Source organism: Loxodonta africana, chromosome 20, assembly GCF_030014295.1.
Source record: "Loxodonta africana isolate mLoxAfr1 chromosome 20, mLoxAfr1.hap2, whole genome shotgun sequence".
In the NCBI taxonomy this organism is placed as follows: Eukaryota; Metazoa; Chordata; class Mammalia; order Proboscidea; family Elephantidae; genus Loxodonta; species Loxodonta africana.
The window spans coordinates 22268826-22281552 of NC_087361.1; the positions used below are offsets into that span (position 1 = coordinate 22268826).

Genomic DNA, 12727 nt, shown 5'->3' on the forward strand with positions numbered 1-12727 from the left:
TTCTATTATGAAAGTAAAAGGTTAACATTTCCTGGGTAATTTTGAAATCTTTAATTACTTGCTGTCACAATATGGTCCTTGATAAAAGTTTATTTTAGCTTAACTCTTTTTTATCTAGGAATGTTTGATAGAATATTCTTTCTATCGCCCAGTTTCTTCCTACATGTCTGATCATTTCTTTTTTTAATCTTTGCAGACCTCTATTATCTCCTGTCTCTTTGTCTTTCCAAACCCTTTAATCTATGCTCACCTTGGGTTCTGTCCTACCCTAAATATCAAAGTATAGACATAGCCAGCTTCCTACTAGACACAGACACTTCCACTAGACTTCCTCATGGGTGCCTCACTGCAGGCACAAAAGTTATATAGACATAGACATGGATACAAATGTGTGTATGTGTGTGTGTAATGAATAAAGATAGAATGGTCTACTTTGTTACACATCACACATACGAATCACAATTTTGTGAAGAATGGTGCCTAGGACAATCGCCCCAAAGAAGGATTTTTCAGGACTTGACCTCACACATTCTAATATTTATTTATATGTTATTTTTGGTTTATTTTAAAGAAGAATCTCTGTATCCTGCAGAGAGAGCAGGATCAATGGAGCAGCATGATGGAGATGGAGACAGAGCACAAGGGCTTCTTTAGCATCCCCTTGGTCACATTGGCTTTCTCTCCATTTTATTCAGCCCTTACAACAATCCCTGTGTGGTAATTATTGTATCAATTTCAAAAAGGAGGTAAAGATTCCAGGAAATCAAGCGTAGTCCAATAACTGCCTGACATTCATTTTGAAACAAGACTGAGAATGGACGCAAAAACAAACAACACAAAGCAAATTTAAAAATACAGAAAATACTCACATGACTAGGAGGTGGCAGTTCCTGCTTTTGGACTTTGTTACTACCCTCTACCATTTTGTCCTTCACACACTGTTTTTGCCAATCATATTTGCTTACATTTTAAATTAGCATTAGATTATTTTCCATGATTGGATGGCAAAGTTTGTATTAATACACAACTGGAAGGAAAGTTAGAAATGAGCTAGCCTAACCTTTTAATTTTACAAAATGATGAAATAATCCCTACGGTGTGTGACCTATTCAGAGCCCCAAACCAAAGAACGGGAGCTTAGATGAGCATTCACTTCTTTTGACAAATATTCCAGAATTCTTCCTACTCTGCCACACAGTCTCCTCTTTAAAGCATTTTTCTTGGACAAAGTTCTGATAAAGACAGCTTTTTCTTTTTTTTTGGTTGGTTTTATAATTAAATTTATTTTTCCCTACTGGAATGAAAATAAAAAGATTTAAGAAGTTAGTTATGATGATAAAAAATTGTCAGGATAAATGCTTTTAAATTAACCTTCAGTCTGAATAAACACAATCTTTCAAAGCTACTTGAGAAGCTTGGGAACCCTGGTGGTGCAGTGGTTAAGAGTTCGGCTGCTTACCAAAAGGCTGGCAGTTCGAATCCACCAGGCACTCCTTGGAAACTCTATGGGGCAGTTCTACTCTGTCCTATAGGGTTACTACCTACTCGACAGCAACGGGTTTGGATTTTTTTGGTTTAGAAGCTGAAGATATTTGCTGTTTGGTTTTTGGCTAGAAAAAAAAAAAAGGTTTGGATAAATGGCTTCTCAATAAAACAAGTCAGGTTTTTGTCAGCATTGCTCAAATCATTCAAAATTGTGATTTAAAAGGAAAATTATGCAGTCTGTATGCCAGGCAGCCAAGATTTTACAAGAATATGATAACCACCTTTACACCACCCCCATATATATATATATATTGTTTTTCAGTTTCCTTATATTTGGTACAAAGTCTTTCCATTCTGAGCCATAGGAATAATAATATTCTAACAGTGAAGAGCAGACACTTTGGAGTTTTATACCCAAAGCTCCAAAATTAGGCAATTTCTTTGACAAATATTTGACAACTTGCTGTAAGGAGTAAAACAGATAATTAGGTAAAGGACCAGTACACAGAGCCACACAGTGCTAGTTATATTAACAGGAGTTACATCAGCAATTATAACTGATGAAAAGAGGTAGAAACCATGAGTTTCCTATCTTTGACTTTGACATTCTTCTGCTTGGTATGAATTTCAGAGCCCCTACATATGGGGGTGCCATACATCATAGTCGTACAGATCTGGATATTTATTGCAACAATATTCTGACAGATGGCAGTAAAGTCACTGGAGGAAGGAACACTTCTTTTTCAATTTGGAGAACAGTGCTGTATAGACTAGTAGGATTATGAAGTCAGGATCCTGGACTACATAATAATTATTAACACTGAGGTAATATTTTTGGAGATACTGAAGTTTAATTAAGAGTTTATTATGAAAGCATATGGCCTGAGGTAGTAAGATTTTTGTTTTTTAGAACAGAGCATCTTTTCCTTCTAAATATTTGCATTTATTCAATATTTTAATTATTTGCATATATTGCAATTATTCGCTAAGGACCTTCTATATTTAACTTAACTTGACCCTAGAAGGGGGCATCAGATTTAAAAGGTAAATTATCATCATTACTATGTCTTGAGATTAACAATGTGTAGTTTAATCTCCTTAAGGGAAAATGAAAATAAAAAAACTATTTCCGTTACATACATGTGTTTTGCTCTTGAAAGAATGAAGATGTAACAAGGCAGCCTTAAATGGCTGTTTCAGCCTTGATTTTTACCTGCTTTTTTTTTTAGTTAACATCATATTCCCTCCTCTAGCTGGTTGCTGATACTCCCATTTTTGTGAGCACCGTTTCGGAGAAGCCCTCTTGAAAATAGTAACCATACCCCTCCAGGCACATGTCCGCTCCATTATTTAGAGTTGTATTAAGAATCAGAAATGAAGACTGGATGAGAATTCAATTTAGATCCTGAAAGCTCCAAAAGTGTCTCTATTTGCAGGTTCCCCATACTGTTGCAGCTTCAAACTCCTATAAAGATTTTGAATAGCTGTCAGGACAATGTATGGTTCTGCTTTTGTTCAGCTTATTGCTCATGCTGCAGGTATGTAATACGCCTCCATATCAGGGTGTGAAGGCTGAACGTCATCATTAATGTGTTAAACGATGTGGAGCTCCAGGCACACTGTGACACATCACTGCAGCTCACACAACCCAATTCCCAGGTGCACAGCTCTCTGCATCGATTTCAAATCAGAAAGGAAGGAGCCACATTACCACACATGTACAATTCACCATGGAAATTATATTGCGTATATCCACTTACAATCTCTGGGCCTGATTCAGAATCCTCTGGGACAGGATTCATCAGGGCGTATTACCGGAGTTATATGAACCCCACTATGTTGGTAAAAAAAAAAAATGTTGGTAGGTGGTTTTAATTATGTTTTAACTTTCTGAATCTCCAAATTTACTCATGTTACAAAGTGCCTTGCTACATGTTCTGAAACAATCCATGTTCATTCTTCTGTCTAATTTACTTCCAAGAAAACCAAACATTGTCGTCGAATGGACTCCAACTCATAGTGACCCTATAGGACAGGGTAGAACTGCCCCATAGGGTTCCCAAGGGTGTAATCTTATGAAAGCAGATCGCCACATCTCTCTACAGCACAGTGGCCAGTGGGTTCGGACCACCAACTTCCGATTAGCAGGAGAGTGCTTAATCACCAGGGCTCCTGATTTACTTCCAGGAAACGTAATTGCACAATGACACAAATTTCTTTAGGAACTACACCAATATGTGCTAATATTTAAATAGTAGATATAGCTATAAACCCCTTTTGCAACTTTATTTCAAAACATGAACTCTTAATTGGCTGTCTGTGAAATGAAGTCTTACACCCTCATATCTACATATGCTTCCTAAATCCCAACAAAATAACAAGGTCTATGAAGGAGATGCAAACCCTGGTGGCGTAGTGGTTAAGTACTACGGCTGCTAACCAAAAGGTCCAAAGTTCAAATCTGCCAGGCGCTCCTTGGAAACTATGGCGCAGCTCTACTCTGTCCTATAGGGTCTCTGTGAGTCGGAATCCACTTGACGGCACTGGGTTTGGGTATGAAGGAAATACGTCTCGCAATAAAGAAGAGAGGAGATTTAGCAATATCTGTTTTCAAAGCAAGAAATTGGAGTGGATTCTAAACTTAGCCCAGGGCTCGTTTATAAAGAGTATCTACTAAAAAAAAAAAAATTTAATAGCTTATTCAAGATTTAGTAAAGATACTTTTTTTTTCAATATAGTAAATGATGTTACTTTGTTCTGTGAAATAACATGAGAGAGAACTATAAACCAAAAACCAAACCTACTGCCGTCGAGTCGATTCCGACTCATGGCAACCCCATAGGACAGAATAGAACTGTCCCATAGGGTTTCCAAGGGCCGTCTGGTGGATTTGAACTGCTGCCCTCTTGGTTAGCAGCCGTAGCATTTAACCACTACACCACCAGGGTTTCCAAGAGAACTATAGGTGAGAAAAATTCTTAAAGTCCCTTACCAGGAATGAGTTCATAACAGTGACTTTAAGGGCTAGCTTGTTAAAATTATTTTACTAATGAAGCTCTGAGTTTTAGTCCAGTGAAACAGGAATAATTATGATTGAGTTTCTAGTTCAATCCCTTTGCAATGTGTGAACACAGGAAAGCAAGGGCGTTCTCTGGTCTAAGATTACCAAATACAGTGGGACGCAGTAGGCTAGAGGCCATGATATCTAAAGCCTAGGACTACAATATTTCATTATATCCAATAGTCTCTAAGACACTATCTTCTTTGTATAATTAATGGTTCTACAATGTGAAATCGAAATAAAACTAAGTCATTTTCTCTTTATTTAAAATGATAATTTTAGCTGGTCATTTTTTCATGTGGTGACAACTGTGAAATTTCTAGAGTAATATTAAGCAACCAAAAGTCATCAATAAGTGTTAGTTACCTTTCCCTTTGCAATTTTCTACCGTCTTGAACTTACAGAAAATCATTTATTTATTCAATATTTCTGATTGCAACTATATTATGGATCTTATATAGGGTCGCTGTGAGTTGCAACTGACTTGAAGGCGATGGGTTTGGTTTTTACTTTATGGATAGAATCTGAAGGTAAACAGGAAATTAATTCCTTTTTGCTAAAAGGACATTAGTGGAACAGTTGACCAAGGCTGAATAAGATCTGCTGGTATAGAAAAACATTAATGTTTTATTTTTGATAATTTTGCTGAGGTTATATGAGAGTATCATTGTTTTAGGAAATTCACGTTTAAGTATTTAGGAGTGAAGGAGTATTATATATTTTTATGCAAATAACTCAAGTTCTATGTCTCTTTTTGCCTACTTCCTTACTCCCAGGTATTTTCACTGGGGCACTATGCTAATATATATACTTGAGAAAATACCTAAGAGGGGGACAGGAGGGTGCAGTTGGCAAAAATATAGAATGCAAGCACTACCAAAATAACCCATTGCCATGGAGTTTATTTCAACTCATAGCGACTCTAACTGCCACATAGGGTTTTAAAGAAGCGGCTGGTAAATTAGAACTGCTAACCTTTTGGTTAATAGCCGAGCTTTTAACCACTGCATCACCAGAGCTCCATCATTTGTGTAAAAATCTGGTGCTTGCAACCTGCTCTCAAATAGTTCATAAATAAATAATATCTACCAAAATATGGGGAGTCTCTGGATGGTGTAAATAGGTAAGGCGCTTGGACGCTAACTGAAAGATTTGGAGGTTTCAGTCCGCTCAGAGGCTTCTTGGAAGAAAGACCTGACGATTGACTTCTGAAAAATCAGCCATCGAAAACCCTATGGAGCAGTTTTACTCAGACGCACATGTGGTCGCCATGACTTGGGACAGTTATCTATATATCTATGGAAAGATGAGGGAGATAACGATCAACCAAATGTGATAAAAGGTTAACTTTTGAGGAATCTGGGTGAAGGTATACACAAATTATTTGTAGTATTTTACATCATCTCCATAAGTCTAAAATGATTGCAAAATAAAAGATAAAAATAAATCACTCAGGTTAGGTGCATTACAGTTTAACAGAGGAGATAACATGCAAACAAATCAAAATTTAGAATAGAAATTGTACACATGCATGCGTAATTTAAATGCGGTAAAGTGAAAGAGGAGGAAAAGATAGATTTACTCCAGGTAAAGAATGAGGTTGGGTTAGTCTTGAGAGATAGAGAAGGTTTAAGTTAAACCAGGAAAAAAAAAAAAAAAAATATATATATATATATATATATATATAAATGTGTATGCCTGGAACAAAAAATTCAAGGGAAGGGAGGGTTACTGAAGAAGAAAATGTTGGATTGACAGAGATGTCAGGACACAGGGAATGGAGTTACATAAATGAAGTTCATAACATCCCTATTCTCATCTCTTTCAATTAATGTAAATTGAGAGAAAAGTGATGACATTTACTGAAGTCTCCAGGTAAAACTTCATTTTCACCGTAGCACTCCTAGGCAAAACATTTCTAGGACTGCTGGTACTTCAACATCATCCATCTGGCCAAGCAAGAGTCCAAATAGGAAAAGTAAAAAAAAAAACCCCTAAAACTTACTCTTTCTGGCTAAATTTTTTGATCCAAAATTTTAAAACTTGCTATTTTAGACTTGAAAATAACAATTTCAGTAACAATAATCATTTAAATCCTATGATGTCATTCATCTGTGTGACTGAAATCTTAATGACTCTTTTTCTTACCCTTTTCAAAATTGTTTCCTAAAAGTAGATTGAATGAGGTTACTCTTCTACTCAAAATGTGTGTCACCCCTTCTCTAATACTCCACCACCTAATTTTCAAGTTGCTTGACCTTGCTCACCTATCCAACCTGATTCGCTGTCAATAATGACCATCTCTTCTTGTCAGACTAGTCTTCAGACTACTTATTCAGGGAACTCAAGTGTCCAATATTTGGTGTGTTCTTCCCTTTTTCTATACCTATTTAATTTATTTCTATATTTCAAATTCATCTAAACTCTTCCCTCAAAAGGTTTCCCTAAAATTATCATACTGCTATTTCTTCACTTAATTACATAGTGTCTTGTGCAAGTTTATTTGATTCTACCATTTAAAATTAAAAAAATCTGTAGTTACATTGTAAGTTCCTGCATGGCTAGAACCATACATTATATGAACACACGAGAGACACTCAAATATATTCGTTAATTCATTATCCCTTTTTACAAATATCTCAGTGGAAAGAAGCTGCTAGGCAATATGATATTTTTCTCTAAATTAATGTATTTTAGTTCCTCTTCTCTTTTACCTTGGAATCTTAAAACAACTAAAAAAGGACTATTATAAATTATCAGAGTATTTACACACAAACATCATAGCCAGGATTGAAAAAAGAAAAAATCTGACACTAAGAATAGACAAGGTTTGAGGATTCATAACAATTTAAAGGAGAAATCAGTAGCATATGAAGACTTCATAAATGTAGAAGGTGAATCAAAGATGATTCCAAATGTCTGAATCTGGTAAGCTGGAGAAAGCGGTGGTCTCACTAGTGGAGAGAGAGAGAGAGGGAAAAGATGTAAAAAAATGGCTTGAGGGAGAATATGTTCTAATTATCAGGTGACGGAAATTTCCATTAGACAATCATTCATTCATTTAACAAATATTTGATTGGTACAATGTGCTAGAAGGCATGTTCTAATTCCTAGATATATGAACATGAAACATTCAGAAAAGGTTCATGTCCTCATCAAATTTATATCCTCCCTAGCAATTACATTCAATTTAACATAAAGAGACACAGATAGGAAATTATCACTGATCCTCAGGAAGGGACTTATTTTTGAGCGAGGGCCGAAACCAGGCTACAGGAGTGGAAAGGCAGGAGTGCAGATGAGAGAGCAGATAGAGAAGTAAGGGTTAATCTATGAACATGTCTAACCATAAACTGAAAGTTAGGAGTGAAATAGAATGAGATCACCAAGAAACACTTCAACAATTTGTAAAGTGTGTGTTGCTCTTGTTGCTTTTACTGCTGTTGTTTACTTATTTATCTCTTCCACTAGGATGAAGAAAAACCTGCACAACATAAAAGGCAAAAAGAAAAGAGCTAGGAACGTGCTTCAAAAAGATCCTAGAAGGGGAAGACCGCACATTCTTGAGTCAAGAATCTATGGGAGTTAGTGAGTACACGTTAGGGCAATAGATTTAGGGAAGGGGGAGATAACACTTTCTTTCCCTCTTAAACTTTATAGTCTTAATAAGTTAGGAGGAAAAAATCATCTGTGGAGAACGAGGGAGTGAAGGATCGCCGTAGGTGTTGGAAGGGTGGAGATGATAAGGAAGTTCTCATGCAGAATACCCCTAAGCAATCCTGTGATGAATGGCAGAGCAGCAAGGACCAGGTTTAGAGTGGACAACAGAAGTTAAAGCAGATTCTCCCAGAAAGGCCCCTCTCTGTCTCCTAGGCAGCATTATTTTTTGTGGTTTAATAGTATGTATCGCAGGATGGTAGAAAGAGTAGAACAGGAGTTGAAAATGGAGTTCAGCTTGGAAGACATAAGTGATAGTTTTATCCCTTGATGAAATGTGGGAGAAGTCACATATCTTCTTGAGATCTCAGTTTTCCAGCTGTTAAATGGGAAAAGGGTAGGCTCCGAAACTCCAAAGCCCCTGAAGGCTCTATTAGTTTCCGCCATTTTAGTCTGGGATCAACAATTGTAAGGGTGGCGCAGGACGGGCAGTGTTTCGTTCTGTTGCGCATAGGGTCGCTATGAGTCGGAACCGACTCGACGGCACCTAACAACAACAACAACAACAGTCTGGGATCATCATAGTCAATAGGATAGTGGGAAAAAAAAAGGGGTGGGCAGATCCTATAAGAGGCTGAGAATAAACAGGCAAATACTGCACTAGTGGAATGATTGTTTCTGGAAGTAAAGGGTAAATGCACTCATCCTAAGGACGAAAACAAAAAAATAGCATAGCAATTTACATCAAGTTCTAAGTCTGCCAATTTTTGTTTTGCTTTTGCAATTCTTTCTCTGCTTGTTTGAGTGATGAGGGCAGGGCTACAATCTTTATCCAGAGGCCATGGTTTTTATCTCACTGACATACTTTGTGAAAGGATTGAGAGCTGAGAACAAATATCCAAATTTACAACATAATCCTCTACAATTTAGAAGGCGCCTTATCATGTGGTCATCACAAAGCTTTTGCAATGTAATCAAGAGAAAAATCAACAAACTCAATCTCACAAGGAAAATTAAAAGGCACACATTCACGTTTCTCCTTTATACCCATGTGGAAGATAGAGAGGCTAGGAGGAATTTAAACACCATGGCATCGTATCTGTCACAGCCATATCTTCCCAGTGGCAGGGAGCTCATTTTTCAAGGCTACCAGTCCATTAACCTTCACAAGAAGGAAAATAAAGCAAAACAAAGAAACACTCCCTGCAGAAATGGCAAGGCTTCTAATCTCTCTTATATATCTTACCCTGGGGATTTGAAGGTGGAACAAAGACCTCCACCTCCCCAGGCACATAAAAAAAATTACAGATACCCTGAAAAGAAATATACAAAATGCCTGGTGGTGCAAATAGTAGACTTTTCTTTCTTTCTTTTTTCATGGGAGAGGGGCTGGGAAGAGTAACTGATATCATCCCTGTTGAATCTCTGTCTTACCCTGTGATTTGTAACAGGGAGGGCCAAAGCATCAACCCCATTTATTTTTTAGTGTCTTGGCCTGCTCTTGGTTGCCATTTTACCTAGATTCATTTACTGTATATACTTGGAACTATTATTTTCCTGACAAATGCATTGTCAGAAAGCAAGAGGGGAACGATAAGACAGGATACAAGGAGTTTTTGCTTGTTTTTCTTCGTTCCTGTTTGACTTAAGAGATAATTATAACTCAGATTGATACTCCTATTTTAAACAAGGTAGTAAATCAGCCTGAAATATAGGATTTGGGAAAGCCATTTGCCACATCATTATAATTTCTTTAAATTCCTGTGTTCACTGAATATGAGAAGCTATAATCATGAGCTACATAGCAACAGCATTCCTCATTATTTTTTTCCTCATGGAAGACAGTTAAATAAACCTAAGTTACAAATTTTCCCTATCATCCATTACAAAGTGTAAATATTGTTATCGCCAACCGAATCAAAGCAAAAGCCTATGCTGGTTGGTCTGGGATCTAGCTAAGCAGAAGAAATTACAGATTCAGTAAGCAAGATTTAAAAAATACCTGAGCACACTTCATTTAAAAGTCATGTCTTTTCCACAAATAAAGTTTATTTATCTCCGTGGTAGACCAAAGTATAAGATCTTTATCAATATATGAGACCCGAAGCAAAGGGAATAAAAAAAGGGATTTGGGGTCATAATGATCCATATCTGAACGTGGTTAAATTCAAAATCTCTAACTATCAGCGCGGCAGGGAACACGGATCTGTCAAGGGGTGGGGGGCGGGTGCCAGTGCAGGGCTCTGGAGACCCCTCTTAGGCCAGGGTTTAAACCTTTGCTGGCTGGATTATGGTGAGAATGAGGTGGATGTGGAATACTGACTTAGAGGGTTTATCAGAGCACTGGAGGAATTAATCAGTATAGATACATTGCTAAGCCAGCCAGTTTCTAAGTAATTCATTATTTTAACAGCCAGCAGAGTCATACCAGTGAATATTTGCTGAATATTACCCCTGTGTTGACACTTATTGACTGTGTGTCCTTGGGTAATTTAACGGACTTTGTTAAACCAAGATGTGAGAGAAACAGAAAGTCTGTGAGTTTTGTAACTAGTTATTTGACTGCCCTAAGCCCTGGTGACACAGTGGTTAAGAGCTCAGCTCCTAACCAACAAGTCAGCACTTCAAACCCACCAGGCACTCCTTGGAAACCCTACAGGGCAGTTCTACTTTGTCCCATAGGGTCGCTATGACTGGACAGCAATGGGGTTTTCCACCTGACGGGAGAATTTAGTCAGATCTCTTTGCCCTTTCCCGCCAACATCCAGTATAAAGGGCGATTCCTACTACAGAGTAGACCAAAACCCATTGTCAGTTGAGTCAATTCCAACTTATAAAGGCCCTACAGAACAGAGTATAACTACCCCATAGGGTTTCCAAGGAGCGGATGGTGGATTCGAACTGCTGACTTTTTGGTTAGCAGCCCAACACTTTACCACTGTGCTACCAGGGCTTCCCACAGTGTAGAGGGACTTCCATAATATAAGCCAAAAGCAGATCAGAAGCCCTGTTTACAATCAGTTCTGACTGCCTGCTCAGGGTGACCTCAACTGGGAACAGACATGGGAACTTCTATTTCTAGTTAAAGTGCTGTCAGGGTGGCATCCTGTCTCTTCCCCCCACCCCCCATATTTGGCTCCAATTTTTATTTGTTTATGGAAAAATAATACAATAGTACTTCTGATTTGAATTACTCAGAACGTATTCCTAATTATCATATCCTGTAGCAAAAATTATCTACAATTGTGTAAGCACCGTTTTATTACAAAATAAAACTTTATTATTTATTCATCATAGCTATTAATATTGAAAAATAATTGTTATATCTCAAAGGAGTATCATTTGTAGATCTTTAATTGCGAGTCTCCCCACCTCCTTTTTTTCAAGGGGGATAGACAATCACACAAAAAAATCTTGTAAGTAATTTTAGACGCCACACTGTTAAAAAAAAAAAAAAAATCACCATAGGTTATTTTAAAAAAGTTACAAAAATTAATAGAGAGCAAGAAAACACAGAAGGCTTAAGCCTTTCATTACCAATTTTTTTTTTTTTGATGGCACATGTTTTCAATATTGGAATGCATGCTTGCTAACTGAGTGTGTTTCAATTTTTGGTTGTAATATGGGTTTTGAGAAATATGATTTGGCAATACAATCTGCCAGCAAGATGAGTGGCACTTCGGTGTCACAACCCATAGCATGACAGTATGGCACTGAGAACTAGGTAGATAACTTATTGCTGGAGCCTTTCCATTGGGTTATATAGGAAAACTTTGGTTTTCCAAGTATGACACAGAAAAACCAAAACAAATCCTTCAGGGTTCCCTAACTATCACCCAGGAAAATCATATTTAATGCTTGCAAGCCTTATCTCACAGGAATAAAGGGAAAAAAAAGGCAAAAGTTTAAAAAACTAACATATCCAGGTAGCATCACCCAATAGAACACTCGACTTACACAACAATGAGGCCTCAGCTCTGGTCTGCTGAGCTTCACGCACTTCGAAAAGGACCCACCTTGATGCTAGATGCATTAAACCTGAATAACGCCTTACCCCTGAGGTCCAGAGGCATAAAAAGTGGCAGGCATATCCTTTAGGCCAATGGTAAGAAAAAATTGAAAGAACAAGATTGGTTAAAGATAAAGAAAAAGGGAAAGTTGTGGATATAATACGAAGAAAGGTGGGAAGTACTTAAATTTTCCGTTCTATATTAAAGGGTTTTATTTTCAATCTGTCAATGTTGGCAATTTGTTTTCAATTGGGAAAAATTGTCAGCAGAAACTAAGATCAGTGAAATCACCTAACAATTCGTATGAGGAATTTTAAGATCAGCGATTCCAACTCTTGTCCAAGCCTCTTTTTACTATGCTTCTCCGTAAATCCCAAATTTTCAATTTTTTAAAATACAAATCTATAACTATTAAATAATATTGATTTGTTACCTCATATTTAACTAATCAGAGATATACAACTATCAACCGAAGATTCCTAAGTGCATAAAATAACTGAATAATTATATAAAA

The 12727-nt window shown here is 37.1% G+C and overlaps 1 protein-coding gene across 2 annotated transcripts in view; it reads right to left on the reverse strand.

Annotated features, from left to right (window-relative positions):
* The window catches only part of EPHA3 (EPH receptor A3), a 281745-nt gene that overhangs the window by 121256 nt on the left and 147762 nt on the right, over nt 1-12727 (reverse strand). The gene's annotated exons all lie outside the window — the stretch shown is intronic.